Below are 16,392 nucleotides of genomic sequence, written 5' to 3'. Positions count from 1 at the left end.
GCTTAATAATTATTGAAGTTCGTTAAATCTTAATACAACAATATGTATAGGTATATAGTTGCATTGACCGCACCGTAATTGCAGCAAAATAGCTTGTCGTCCAATCGTTCTATCCAAAATCCAAGATTCCTACTTGGTAAAGTTAAATATATTAATTTATAATATTAACATTTTATTAAATTATATTCTTTAAATTTTACTCGGTATAACTAATTAAGTATTTTATCTATAATATAACTTAGGTACATATTATCATAAAAATCGTCTCATATTATAGTCATAATATTTCACTTTCACAGTTAATTAATAATATCTCAAAGACACAATATCGTTCCAGATTTTTAAGCCACGTAAAATACATTTTATAAATCATTTAACCAACATTTAAAGATAATTGTTACCTAAATTATAACATTTTATTAAATTGTTTTTCGTGTGCCACACCACGACTTGTAACAATATAAATATAAATCAGTATTCAGTGGACTATAATTGTTAGGTACTCTTATTATTAGTTTTTTATTTATTTTAAGAGGACGCTATACCCGCACGTGTTGTTTCTGTCTTTTACGGAGTTGGTAAATTGCGTCCCGCAAAAAAGGTCATAGTTATATACTGTGTAAATTGCGGCCTGAGTATACATTTTATATTTATACATACGTAAATTGCGGCCCGGGTATATTTGTAATGTACGTAAATTGCGCCCGGGATATCCTGATTTATGGTCGGCTGGTTATATTATCTTTAATATTGATCGATAAGGATATCACTTGATGCTCACTTAAATAATATTACTAGCCGCCAGTGTGCATTTGATCGAAATATTTTGCACGAATTTTTACATTGGTCTACAGTATTTACAATATTTGGTAAATTAGTATTTGTATTTTTTTTAAATTTAATAACAACGGAAGTTATGAAAAGTGAAAAAAATAAACGTTAAAAATAATTGATGGTTTCAAATTTCGTTTTCAAAAACTTTTGAACAATGATCATCAACGTTGGTGTTGTACAGTCAAAACGTGTAAGTGTTTTTTAAAATTTAATAATAATAGTATATGTAGAGATAGCTTTAAAGATCTTAACCATCTACAACTTTCGGAACAAATTATAAATCGTCAAAAACTTAATAATAATTTAAAAAGAAAAGCCGTTGATGATATTTTTACTAGGCCATCTAAAATTATTCATAATGAGTTAAAAAAATGCTGATGTCGAATCTTTAACTACACAAGACGTAAAATTGATTAAAAGAAATTTACACAATGCTCGAGCTTCTATACTATCAAAATTACCAGCCACATTTTTGGAATTACATAATATTTTTGACAAAATGGAATTCAAAACAAATAAAAATGAAAATTTTTTGTTAGTAAATAGTAAAGAAACAAATGTAGTAGGTTTCTCTACATTACACGTCATTCAAAAGTTGCCCAAAATTATACCATCAATTATTAACTATTCATTGTGCAATACGCCAATACACCAATCTTATGTTTCACTCGTTTATATTTTATTACCTTCGAAGACTACACATTGTTATTTACAAGCGCTTCAATATTTAGCTATAGAGTGATACAAAAATGACTTACAATTTAATCCTATTCGGTTGTATGCCGATTTTGAAAAGACTATTCACAATGCTGCAAGATATGTTTGGCCTTCAATTAAAGTAAAAGGGTGTAGATTTCACCTTGGTCAAAATAGGTACAGAAAAATACAGCGACTAGGATTAAGTAATGATTACAAAAAAAATAATACCGATATAAGTAATTTTTTAAAATTATTTTTTCGACTTTCTTTTTTAAGTAATGATATGGTTGAAGATTGTTTTGCGTTTGATATAATGGCATTGCAACCACCAGATAATAGGACAGTACAATTTACCGACTACATATTAGAAACATATATAACCGACGACGCAGAGTTTCCACCACAGATATGGGCTGAATTTGTCCTCAACGATGCGCACTACAAATAATTGTGAATCATTTCATAAAAAATTAAACAGTTCGTTAAATTCATCACACCCAAACATATTTAAATTTATTGAAATTTTAAAAAACATGCAATGTGATACGTATATTATATTAAGAAGTCAGGGAACAAAAAGCAAAAAAATTACTGATAAAGAAACATTTATACATGACAAAATATATGAATTGCAAGCAAAAAAAAAATTACTCATCAATTAGACTATATATGCGAGAATATTTTTTTATAAGTTTTTACCAGTATATTAATTCGAATTTTTATAATACTACTTTTTTTCACTATACACATTTTTAATTATTTTTAATATTATATTTATAATCATAAACAAAACAGCATAACCAATATTTTCAACCATACCAATAATACAATTATATTGCCAGTCCTAAGTCTGAAAAATGGGAAGGAAAATATTGATTTCGTAACCCTTAATGTAATTTACATAACAATGACAAATATTCAAGTAGGCAAATATATTAAAATATACTGGGGCCGATATTTAAGTACAAAGTTAGGAAGTGATATTATATTTCTATAAAAATATTACCTATAAAATTTAATGTTAGTTAAATAATTATTCTTTAATGTTAAAATCTATCGAACATTAATTAATGCTTCTGGATTAAATAATTAAATTATCAGATGTTTGTAATTTCAAAGTTGTAATCTACATATATGTTATTTAATACAATTGAATTTTAATAATATAATATAAGACTTAGTGACTTACATAGGTAGTTTACGCAGCAACATCTCTCCGTTTGCCGCTGCACACACCCACACACAAACACATATAATAAGTACATACCCTTGTCGAACGCCAGTACTCATCTTCCGAAGCCTATCCTTCCGAACCTAATCCCTTTCGTCGTCACCGTTTCTTTTTTCAGATACAAACGTTGAAGGTGAAACGGATTAGCATCGGAAGCGTCGTGGCGAAGTTTTTCGGTATAGTAGCTGCTTGCTGCTGTTGCAACAGTGGACGACAATGTGCAGCGTAGACAAGTTACGCGACCTGTTACATTGAAACATTACAAAAGACGTCCACCATAATTGTAATAATAATATATAATATTAATAATAATATGTATTGACGTTTAGTATAAAATAAATGACATTTTTGTATTGAATAAAAGAATAATATGTTTTGACTGATTATATATAATTTTCAGCAACACCAACCACTATATCTTGCGCACTTTTATAAAACTTACATAGTTTACGCAACAACGTCTCTCATTTTGTCGTTGCACACACCCACACACAAACACATATAAGTACATACCCTTGTCAAACGCCAGTATTCATCTTCCGAAGCCTAACCTTCCAAACCTAATCCATGTCATCGCCATCGTTACTTTTTTCCGATACAAACGCTGAAGATGACATGGATTAGCATCGGAAGCGTCGTGGCGAAGTTTTTCGGTATAGTAGCTGCTTGCTGCTGTTGCAACATTTTACGACAATGTGCAGCGGAGACAAGTTACGCGACCTGTTACATTGAAACATTACAAAAGACGTCCACCATAATTGTAATAATAATATATAATATTAATAGTAATGTATATTGACGTGTAGTATAAAATAAATGGCATTTTTGTATTAAACAAATAAATAATATATATTGACTTATTATATATAATTTTCAGCAACACGAACTACTGTATCTTACGCACTTCTATAAAGCTGTTACATAGTTTACGCAGCAACGTCTCTCCTTTTGCCGCTGCACATACCCACACACAAACACATATAAGTACATACCCTTGTCAAACGCCAGTACTCATCTTAGAAAGCCTATCCTTCCGAACCTAATCCCTTTCACCGTCACCGTTTCTTTATTCAGATACAAACGTTAAAGGTGAAATGGATTAGCATCGGAAGCGTCGTGGCGAAGTTTTTCGTTATAGTAGCTGCTTGCTGCTGTTGCAACAGTGGAAGACAATGTGCAGAGGAGACAAGTTACGCGACCTGTTACATTGAAAAATTACAAAAGACGTATACCATAATTGTAATAATAATATATAATATTAATAGTAATGTATATTGACGTGTAGTATAAAATAAATGGCATTTTTGTATTAAACAAATAAATAATATATATTGACTTATTATATATAATTTTCAGCAACACGAACCACTATATCTTGCGCACTTCTATAAAGCTGTTACATAGTTTACGCAGCAACGTCTCTCCTTTTGCCGCAGCACACACCCACACACAAACACATATAAGTACATACCCTTGTCAAACGCCAGTACTCATCTTCCGAAGCCTATCCTTCCGAACCTAATCCATTTCAGCGACACCGTTTCTTTTTTCCGATACAAACGTCGTGGTTGAACTAGAATAGCATCGGAAGCGTTGTGGCGAAGTTTTTCGGTATAGTAGCTGTTTGCTGCTGTTGAATCGAGGACGACCATAAGCTATTACATAGTTTACGCATCAACGTCTCTCCTTTTGCCGCTGCACATACCCACACACAAACACATATAAGTACATACCCTTGTCAAACGCCAGTACTCATCTTCCAAAGCCTATCCTTCCGAACCTAATCCCTTTCACCGTCAAAGTTTCTTTTTTCAGATACAAACTTTGAGGGTGAAACGGATTAGCATCGGAAGCGTCGTGGCGAAGTCTTTCGGTATAGTAGCTGCTTGCTGTTGTTGTATCGAGGACGACCATAAGCTATTACATAGTTTACGCAGCAACGTCTCTCCTTTTGCCGCTGCACATACCCACACACAAACACATATAAGTACATACCCTTGTCAAACGCCAGTACTCATCTTCCAAAGCCTATCCTTCCGAACCTAATCCCTTTCACCGTCACCGTTTCTTTTTTCAGATACAAACGTTGAAGGTGAAATGGATTAGCATCGGAAGCGTCGTGGCAAAGTTTTTCGGTATAGTAGCTGCTTGCTGCTGTTGTATCGAGAACGACCATAAGCTGTTACATAGTTTACGCAGCAACGTCTCTCCTTTTGCCGCAGCACACACCCACACACAAACACATATAAGTACATACCCTTGTCAAACGCCAGTACTCATCTTCCAAAGCCTATCCTTCCGAACCTAATCCCTTTCACCGTCAAAGTTTCTTTTTTCAGATACAAACTTTGAGGGTGAAACGGATTAGCATCGGAAGCGTCGTGGCGAAGTCTTTCGGTATAGTAGCTGCTTGCTGCTGTTGCAACACAGACGACAATGTGCAGAGGAGACAAGTTACGCGACCTGTTACATTGAAACGTTACAAAAGACGTATACCATAATTGTAATAATAATATATAATATTAATAGTAATGTATATTGACGTGTAGGATAAAATAAATGGCATTTTTGTATTAAACAAATAAATAATATATATTGACTTATTATATATAATTTTCAGCAACACGAACTACTGTATCTCACGCACTTCTATAAAGCTGTTACATAGTTTACGCAGCAACGTCTCTGCTTTTGCCGCTGCACATACCCACACACAAACACATATAAGTACATACCCTTGTCAAACGCCAGTACTCATCTTCCAAAGCCTATCCTTCCGAACCTAATCGCTTTCACCGTCACCGTTTCTTTATTCAGATACAAACGTTGAAGGTGAAATGGATTAGCATCGGAAGCGTCGTGGCGAAGTTTTTCGGTATAGTAGTTGCTTGCTGCTGTTGCAACAGTGGAAGACAATGTGCAGAGGAGACAAGTTACGCGACCTGTTACATTGAAAAATTACAAAAGACGTATACCATAATTGTAATAATAATATATAATATTAATAGTAATATGTATTGACGTTTAATATAAAATAAATGACATATTTGTATTGAACAAATAAAAATAATATGTTTTGACTTATTATATACAATTTTCAGCAACACGAACTACTGTATCTTACGCACTTCTATAAAGCTGTTACATAGTTTACGCAGCAACGTCTCTCCATTTGCCGCAGCACACATCCACACACAATCACATATAAGTACATACCCTTGTCAAACGCCAGTACTCATCTTCCGAAGCCTATCCTTCCGAACCTAATCCATTTCAGCGACACCGTTTCTTTTTTCCGATACAAACGTCGTGGCTGAACTAGAATAGCATCGGAAGCGTTGTGGCGAAGTTTTTCGGTGTAGTAGCTGCTTGCTGCTGTTGAATCGAGGACGACAATAAGCTATTACATAGTTTACGCAGCAACGTCTATCCTTTGCCGCAGCACACACCCACACAAAACACATATAAGTACATACCCTTGTCAAACGCCAGTAATAATCTTTCGAAGCCAATCCTTCCGAACCTAATCCCTTTCACCGTCAAAGTTTCTTTTTTCAGATACAAACTTTGAGGTGAAACGGATTAGCATCGGAAGCGTCGTGGCGAAGTTTTTCGGTATAGTAGCTGCTTGCTGCTGTTGCAACACAGACGACAATGTGCAGAGGAGACAAGTTACGCGACCTGTTACATTGAAACGTTACAAAAGACGTCGACCATAATTGTAATAATAATATATAATATTAATAGTAATGTATATTGACGTGTAGTATAAAATAAATGGCATTTTTGTATTAAACAAATAAATAATATATATTAACTTATTATATATAATTTTCAGCAATACTAACTACTGTAGCTTACGCACTTCTATAAAGCTGTTACATAGTTTACGCAGCAACGTCTCTCCTTTTGCCGCAGCACACACCCACACACAAACACATATAAGTACATACCCTTGTCAAACGCCAGTACTCATCTTCCGAAGCCTATCCCTCCGAACCTAATCCATTTCAGCGACACCGTTTCTTTTTTCCGATACAAACGTCGTGGCTGAACTAGAATAGCATCGGAAGCGTTGTGGCGAAGTTTTTCGGTATAGTAGCTGCTTGCTGCTGTTGAATCGAGGACGACCATAAGCTATTACATAGTTTACGCAGCAACGTCTCTCCTTTTGCCGCAGCACACACCCACACACAAACACATAAGTACATACCCTTGTCAAACGCCAGTACACATCTTCCAAAGCCTATCCTTCCGAACCTAATCCCTTTCACCGTCAAAGTTTCTTTTTTCAGATACAAACTTTGAAGGTGAAACGGATTAGCATCGGAAGCGTCGTGGCGAGGTCTTTCGGTATAGAAGCTGCTTGCTGCTGTTGCAACACAGACGACAATGTGCAGAGGAGACAAGTTACGCGACCTGTTACATTGAAACGTTACAAAAGACGTCTACCATAATTGTAATAATAATATATAATATTAATAGTATTGTATATTGACGTGTAGTATAAAATAAATGGCATTTTTGTACTAAACAAATAAATAATATATATTGACTTATTATATATAATTTTCAGCAATACTAACTACTGTAGCTTACGCACTTCTATAAAGCTGTTACATAGTTTACGCAGCAACGTCTCTCTCTTTTGCCGCAGCACACACCCACACACAATCACATATAAGTACATACCCTTGTCAAACGCCAGTACTCATCTTCCGAAGCCTATCCTTCCGAACCTAATCCATTTCAGCGACACCGTTTCTTTTTTCCGATACAAACGTCGTGGCTGAACTAGAATAGCATCGGAAGCGTTGTGGCGAAGTTTTTCGGTGTAGTAGCTGCTTGCTGCTGTTGAATCGAGGACGACAATAAGCTATTACATAGTTTACGCAGCAACGTCTATCCTTTGCCGCAGCACACACCCACACAGAAACACATATAAGTACATACCCTTGTCAAACGCCAGTAATAATCTTTCGAAGCCAATCCTTCCGAACCTAATCCCTTTCACCGTCAAAGTTTCTTTTTTCAGATACAAACTTTGAGGGTGAAACGGATTAGCATCGGAAGCGTCGTGGCGAAGTTTTTCGGTATAGTAGCTGCTTGCTGCTGTTGCAACACAGACGACAATGTGCAGAGGAGACAAGTTACGCGACCTGTTACATTGAAACGTTACAAAAGACGTCGACCATAATTGTAATAATAATATATAATATTAATAGTAATGTATATTGACGTGTAGTATAAAATAAATGGCATTTTTGTATTAAACAAATAAATAATATATATTAACTTATTATATATAATTTTCAGCAATACTAACTACTGTAGCTTACGCACTTCTATAAAGCTGTTACATAGTTTACGCAGCAACGTCTCTCCTTTTGCCGCAGCACACACCCACACACAAACACATATAAGTACATACCCTTGTCAAACGCCAGTACTCATCTTCCAAAGCCTATCCTTCCGAACCTAATCCCTTTCACCGTCAAAGTTTCTTTTTTCAGATACAAACTTTGAAGGTGAAACGGATTAGCATCGGAAGCGTCGTGGCGAGGTCTTTCGGTATAGAAGCTGCTTGCTGCTGTTGCAACACAGACGACAATGTGCAGAGGAGACAAGTTACGCGACCTGTTACATTGAAACGTTACAAAAGACGTCTACCATAATTGTAATAATAATATATAATATTAATAGTATTGTATATTGACGTGTAGTATAAAATAAATGGCATTTTTGTACTAAACAAATAAATAATATATATTGACTTATTATATACAATTTTCAGCAACACGAACTACTGTATCTTACGCACTTCTATAAAGCTGTTACATAGTTTACGCAGCAACGTCTCTCCTTTTGCCGCAGCACACACCCACACACAATCACATATAAGTACATACCCTTGTCAAACGCCAGTACTCATCTTCCGAAGCCTATCCTTCCGAACCTAATCCATTTCAGCGACACCGTTTCTTTTTTCCGATACAAACGTCGTGGCTGAACTAGAATAGCATCGGAAGCGTTGTGGCGAAGTTTTTCGGTGTAGTAGCTGCTTGCTGCTGTTGAATCGAGGACGACAATAAGCTATTACATAGTTTACGCAGCAACGTCTATCCTTTTGCCGATGCACATACCCACACACAAACACATATAACTACATACCCTTGTCAAACGCCAGTACTCATCTTCCAAAGCCTATCCTTCCGAACCTAATCCCTTTCACCATCACCGTTTCTTTTTTCAGATACAAACTTTGAAGGTGAAACGGATTAGCATCGGATGCGTCGTGGCGAAGTCTTTCGGTATAGTAGCTGCTTGCTGCTGTTGCAACACAGACGACAATGTGCAGAGGAGACAAGTTACGCGACCTGTTACATTGAAACGTTACAAAAGACGTCGACCATAATTGTAATAATAATATATAATATTAATAGTAATGTATATTGACGCGTAGTATAAAATAAATGGCATTTTTGTATTAAACAAATAAATAATATATATTAACTTATTATATATAATTTTCAGCAATACTAACTACTGTAGCTTACGCACTTCTATAAAGCTGTTACATAGTTTACGCAGCAACGTCTCTCCTTTTGCCGCAGCACACACCCACACACAAACACATATAAGTACATACCCTTGTCAAACGCCAGTACTCATCTTCCGAAGCCTATCCCTCCGAACCTAATCCATTTCAGCGACACCGTTTCTTTTTTCCGATACAAACGTCGTGGCTGAACTAGAATAGCATCGGAAGCGTTGTGGCGAAGTTTTTCGGTATAGTAGCTGCTTGCTGCTGTTGAATCGAGGACGACCATAAGCTATTACATAGTTTACGCAGCAACGTCTCTCCTTTTGCCGCTGCACATACCCACACACAAACACATATAAGTACATACCCTTGTCAAACGCCAGTACACATCTTCCAAAGCCTATCCTTCCGAACCTAATCCCTTTCACCGTCAAAGTTTCTTTTTTCAGATACAAACTTTGAAGGTGAAACGGATTAGCATCGGAAGCGTCGTGGCGAGGTCTTTCGGTATAGAAGCTGCTTGCTGCTGTTGCAACACAGACGACAATGTGCAGAGGAGACAAGTTACGCGACCTGTTACATTGAAACGTTACAAAAGACGTCTACCATAATTGTAATAATAATATATAATATTAATAGTAATGTATATTGACGTGTAGTACAAAATAAATGGCATTTTTGTACTAAACAAATAAATAATATATATTGACTTATTATATACAATTTTCAGCAACACGAACTACTGTATCTTACGCACTTCTATAAAGCTGTTAAATAGTTTACGCAGCAACGTCTCTCCTTTTGCCGCAGCACACACCCACACACAATCACATATAAGTACATACCCTTGTCAAACGCCAGTACTCATCTTCCGAAGCCTATCCTTCCGAACCTAATCCATTTCAGCGACACCGTTTCTTTTTTCCGATACAAACGTCGTGGCTGAACTAGAATAGCATCGGAAGCGTTGTGGCGAAGTTTTTTAGTATAGTAGCTGCTTGCTGCTGTTGAATCGAGGACGACCATAAGCTATTACATAGTTTACGCAGCAACGTCTCTCCTTTTGCCGCTGCACATACCCACACACAAACACATATAAGTACATACCTTTGTCCAACGCCAGTACTCATCTTCCAAAGCCTATCCTTCCGAACCTAATCCCTTTCACCGTCAAAGTTTCTTTTTTCAGATACAAACTTTGAAGGTGAAACGGATTAGCATCGGAAGCGTCGTGGCGAAGTCTTTCGGTATAGTAGCTGCTTGCTGCTGTTGCAACACAGACGACAATGTGCAGAGGAGACAAGTTACGCGACCTGTTACATTGAAACATTACAAAAGACGTATACCATAATTGTAATAATAATATATAATATTAATAGTAATGTATATTGACGTGTAGTATAAAATAAATGGCATTTTTGTATTAAACAAATAAATAATATATATTGACTTATTATATATAATTTTCAGCAACACGAACCACTATATCTTGCGCACTTCTATAAAGCTGTTACATAGTTTACGCAGCAACGTCTCTCCTTTTGCCGCAGCACACACCCACACACAAACACATATAAGTACATACCCTTGTCAAACGCCAGTAATAATCTTTCGAAGCCAATCCTTCCGAACCTAATCCCTTTCACCGTCACCGTTTCTTTTTTCAGATACAAACTTTGAAGGTGAAACGGATTAGCATTGGAAGCGTCGTGGCGAAGTTTTTCGGTATAGTAGCTGCTTGCTGCTGTTGCAACACAGACGACAATGTGCAGAGGAGACAAGTTACGCGACCTGTTACATTGAAACGTTACAAAAGACGTCTACCATAATTGTAATAATAATATATAATATTAATAGTAATGTATATTGACGTGTAGTACAAAATAAATGGCATTTTTGTACTAAACAAATAAATAATATATATGACTTATATATACAATTTTCAGCAACACGAACTACTGTATCTTACGCACTTCTATAAAGCTGTTAAATAGTTTACGCAGCAACGTCTCTCCTTTTGCCGCAGCACACACCCACACACAATCACATATAAGTACATACCCTTGTCAAACGCCAGTACTCATCTTCCGAAGCCTATCCTTCCGAACCTAATCCATTTCAGCGACACCTTTTCTTTTTTCCGATACAAACGTCGTGGCTGAACTAGAATAGCATCGGAAGCGTTGTGGCGAAGTTTTTTAGTATAGTAGCTGCTTGCTGCTGTTGAATCGAGGACGACCATAAGCTATTACATAGTTTACGCAGCAACGTCTCTCCTTTTGCGCGCTGCACATACCACACACAAAACACATATAGTACATACCTTTGTCCAACGCCAGTACTCATCTTCCAAAGCCTATCCTTCCGAACCTAATCCCTTTCACCGTCAAAGTTTCTTTTTTCAGATACAAACTTTGAAGGTGAAACGGATTAGCATCGGAAGCGTCGTGGCGAAGTCTTTCGGTATAGTAGCTGCTTGCTGCTGTTGCAACACAGACGACAATGTGCAGAGGAGACAAGTTACGCGACCTGTTACATTGAAACGTTACAAAAGACGTCTACCATAATTGTAATAATAATATATAATATTAATAGTAATGTATATTGACGTGTAGTATAAAATAAATGGCATTTTTGTATTAAACAAATAAATAATATATATTGACTTATTATATATAATTTTCAGCAATACGAACTACTGTAGCTTACGCACTTCTATAAAGCTGTTACATAGTTTACGCAGCAACGTCTCTCCTTTTGCCGCAGCACACACCCACACACAATCACATATAAGTACATACCCTTGTCAAACGCCAGTAATAATCTTCCAAAGCTTATCCTTCCGAACCTAATCCCTTTCACCGTCACCGTTTCTTTTTTCAGATACAAACTTTGAAGGTGAAACGGATTAGCATCGGAAGCGTCGTGGCGAAGTTTTTCGGTATAGTAGCTGCTTGCTGCTGTTGCAACGCGGACGACAATGTGCAGAGGAGACAAGTTACGCGACCTGCCACGTTGAATATAATATATACGAAGCTGCATCCAAATTGGTTATTTTTAATTCTCTAGCCCCTTTCTTCCCAATATTCCCACACGAGCAGCCTGCAAATCCACGGTCGAAGATCCATCACCAATGTAATAGCATGGATTTTATTATAATATAGTATATACAATATATCAATACACACTATATATAAATAACCAATAATAATGGTATGGTGTATACTGTACATTATATTAAGGAATATGATGATGCCACTTTTTTCAGTGTTACTAAGTCTTAAGAAGTCGCTATCGTTACCTTTAACCTCGTTCTATTTATAGATAATTATGAGGAATTTTAATTATTTACCGATTGAAAAGTGACGTTGATTGACATATATGGGGAAAATATACAAATATTTCAATTGTTTGTTGTCAATTGCTCAAAAATAGTTAAATTATTTTGAAATTTATACCATGTTTGGGAAATGAAAGTATAAAGAGATTAGTAAAACACAAGTGAAATATGTAATGTGAATTTTTTAACACATTTAGAAAAAAAAAGTCGGAAAGTGCGTACCGTTCTGTTGTACATTAGGCGGTGGGGTAGACTTCGGAGTAGGGTAGGTTAAATTTGAATGGAATGATAAAGTATTTACATCGATTAGTTTTTGATTTATTGCAAAATAAAAAATTCGATTTTAACAAAAACTGGTTTTGCGTAAAAAATCCCGTTTTTTCCTCATTTTTTGGGGTTTTTCCCGATTCAATTAAAAAATATTGAAAATTTTTAACTTTTGACCCCCTTAAGTACCAACTAGATTCAATTTCCTTTTCAAAGAGGGGCTGAAGTCAAAAATCGAAGCATTTTTACTGCTCTAAATGTTGTCGACAGACACAAAAAAAAAACACACATCATTGTAAAATCAATACATTCATCACTCCGTTCAGAATCTAAAAAGTACATCTACTTTAATGATTAGCGAAAATCAAAAACTATTAATAATAAATACTGTAGTTTTGTAGAGAAAATAAGTATCATGTATACTTAACATTTTAACACAAGATAAATATATGTATTAAATGAAATGAAATTAATAAAAACCTAAGTATAAAGGATAAGTATTGACTATTGAGTATATGTAATACTATGTGTGTGATATATTATAATCATATATAATTTAGAATTGGATTATTTGGATACAATTGGTAATAAACTTTATAGTGATCTAGGTATATTATGTAAAATATAAAAAAATTATTATTTATTACCAATTATTTGTTATTAGCTATACCTATTATTTTATACTATTTGACCCCGTGCACATCGTTGCCATTTCTAATATATGATTCGAACTTTGATTCATTTGTGGCTTGATATTCGGTTTAACGGTGTTAAAACTTCGGGTTAAGTTAAATAATTAATTCAAATAATTAACTTATCAGATGTTCGTAATTTCAAAGTTTACTCTACATATATTATGTTATTTAATAAAATTGTATTATAATAATATAATATAAAACTTACATAGTGAGATGTGAACGGTGCCGAAACGTGAACAATGAGCATTTTCCTCACAATGGCGAATATATCAGCCGATCCCGGAGTCCCCTGTGATAATATTCTTGGATCTAATAACAAAAATGATAATGATGTTAAAATAATAAGTATTATTGCTTATTATCACCGTAACGGCATTGAAATACAGAACAAAACAGAAGTGAGTACTATTCATTACTTCCTACTTACTTTCTTTAGCTTATATTTAGTAATATATTATATTGTTTATGTGATCGTGCACACACCACCAACATGTATCTGGTCTGGTAGTCTGAACTCTACTGATCGACTCGAAAAAGAGCTTGCTTATGCAGGCTAGGCATCAAAAATTAGGGTAGCCAAATGGGTGGAAAATTATTGTCCGAATGAAAAAAATCGTAAGCAGCTGCCAACCAACCATCTGCCGCAACCATCTGCCGCATCCATCTACCAATGAATTAAGTATGTGAAAATATTATATATTTATATAACACACACACACAAGAACAGAGGCAGAGAAAAATAGGGTAGGATTTGTTCTATGGCTTCAAAGCGTCTTGTGTGTGTGTGTGTGTGTGTGTGTGTGTGGTGTGTGTGTGTGTGTGTGTGTGTGTGTGTGTGTGTGTGTGTGTGTGTGTGTGTGTGTGTGTGTGTGTGTGTGTGTGTGTGTGTGTGTGTGTGTGTGTGTGTGTGTGTGTGTGTGTGTGTCATCCCCGTTAGGTTTTTTAGGTTTTGTCAAGCCATTACTTAAAACTTTATTTTATTTCTTATTTTTTTTCCATCGCAAAAGTTAGAAAAGATGTCATTATTAGTATTGAAAGTTTTATAAAAAAAGCTATTTCTTGATTTATGAATATTGGTAATTTGTTAGGTAAAAATTATAAATATTCAAATGTAGGTTCTTATATTTTTTGTTGTTGTTTATTTAATTATTTTTTATTTAATCTTCAAAAAAATAATGGATGCCATTGTTATATTATATTGACTATAGTATTATAATGGTAAAATTAAATACCTATTTGTATTATTTAAACATTGTGTCTTTATATCAATCTTTATTTATTAGTCTTAGTATTCTACTAGAACCTAACTTCAAGTATGTAGTATACTAGTTATGTCCTCGGTTTTCACAGTTACATTATTGGTAATTAAATCGAATTTGTTTATATAAATCATCAGTAGATTATAAGAAATAACCTTGGACTTTATGCTACCTAACAACCGCAGAAATTTCTAATTTTAAAATAAATCCTATTTTGTAGGTAACATGTTTATACTAGTTCCTTTCACATAACATATTTTATAATTTTTTTAAGATATTTAGTTTATTTTTCAACACACAATAAAGAATTTATTTTTGCATATTTTTGAATTTTTGAGTGCATAAACAATAAACATGTGTATATTTAACAATAATGTATGCATAAGAATCTGTGCTTCAGTTATTACAATAGTCAATAATAATAATAAATTAATAAAACTATTTATATACATCAAAAATATTGGCAATAATTGTATTGATGAAAAAAATCTTACCACCGAATACAATCATTACGCGTAGTAATAACTATAGTAAGCTCTTCGCTCACAATATGCCATGTATAATATTACACATGGGTGCATCCTATTCATATAAATACATTATTTATGAGAGTACTCCAAATGCTTGTTCTTATATCAGCCACCCTTCGAGTACACAAACAGTGTGACTCATTCGAATTTCACCACTTATTTGTTCACGGTATTCATGGGATGGGAAAAAAAGGGCTGTAATTAGCCTTGCAAATTGAGTTGTCAAGGCAACTCGTTGTTTACACAGTCATCTCCGAAGTACCTCTACAATTGAAAACCAACCAGAAGAAGATAGTATATCACCTACTATAGTGTGTTTTACTGTTTTCTAATACACACAACGATTGAGAGAGAGATCAAGTATTGACAGTATTGCAGACACTTCTGTAAGGGCCGGGGCGTACAATGTTAATACGCGTGCCCGGACACCGAATATAATTACACACCACCCATAACACAAACAGACTTAAAATTTGGAGGACCAGGTGGGTGTGTAGTGGTGTAATAGATCGAACAGCAGTGGTCAGGATCGCCGGGCAAATACTACCGAGCTATGTAGTGCGTGTCGTGCAATATGTGTATTTGTGTCTAGATGTGTAGGTATGTGTGTAGGTGTGTTTACAATAATAATTAATAATGAAAAAAAGGTAACTCCGTTGAAATATTGGTAAAAAACATAATATGATAAAATAACAATATATAACCTAAGGCTCTTTTGGCCCAACAAATAAAAGTATAGTAAAATAGATTGCCAGATTAGCACAACCCATATGATAATAATAATAATAATAATATAGTATTATGTGGTACTTCTGGCACAATAACACAATAATAATAGCAGCTATTCGAGCTGCAAACTCTTAGTATATAATATTAAAAAATAGCCCTTTTGGGTCGGTATAATAATGAATAATTATAAAATTATAAATAAAACTCACAGATTGTCGGAGTACTGCTGGCCAGCTGCTACCTACACACTCAATGAAATTC

The 16,392-nt window shown here is 34.9% G+C and overlaps 1 long non-coding RNA gene across 4 annotated transcripts; it reads right to left on the bottom strand.

Moving 5' to 3' along the window:
* Positions 1–3,860: 3,860 nt before the first annotated feature.
* LOC126552779 (uncharacterized) lies at positions 3,861–13,916 on the bottom strand. 4 transcript variants are annotated; one of them, XR_007606199.1, is made up of 11 exons: positions 13,819–13,916; positions 11,632–12,410; positions 11,370–11,528; positions 10,894–11,099; positions 10,154–10,312; positions 9,461–9,637; positions 8,674–8,720; positions 8,108–8,401; positions 7,765–7,923; positions 4,760–4,806; positions 3,861–4,681 (listed from the first exon to the last, which is right to left on the bottom strand). It is a non-coding gene; the product is annotated as an uncharacterized LOC126552779 (long non-coding RNA). The 4 variants fall into 4 exon arrangements; XR_007606200.1 differs by lacking the exons at positions 7,765–7,923; positions 10,154–10,312; positions 10,894–11,099; positions 11,370–11,528 and adding an exon at positions 6,765–6,901 and having other exon boundaries at positions 3,861–4,806; positions 8,196–8,401; positions 9,461–9,572; XR_007606198.1 differs by lacking the exons at positions 7,765–7,923; positions 10,894–11,099; positions 11,370–11,528; positions 11,632–12,410; positions 13,819–13,916 and adding exons at positions 6,765–6,901; positions 10,416–10,521 and having other exon boundaries at positions 3,861–4,806; positions 8,196–8,401.
* Positions 13,917–16,392: the final 2,476 nt, after the last annotated feature.

Source organism: Aphis gossypii, chromosome X (genome assembly GCF_020184175.1).
Source record: "Aphis gossypii isolate Hap1 chromosome X, ASM2018417v2, whole genome shotgun sequence".
Classification (NCBI taxonomy): Eukaryota; Metazoa; Arthropoda; class Insecta; order Hemiptera; family Aphididae; genus Aphis; species Aphis gossypii.
This window is presented reverse-complemented; position numbering and strand designations above follow the sequence as displayed.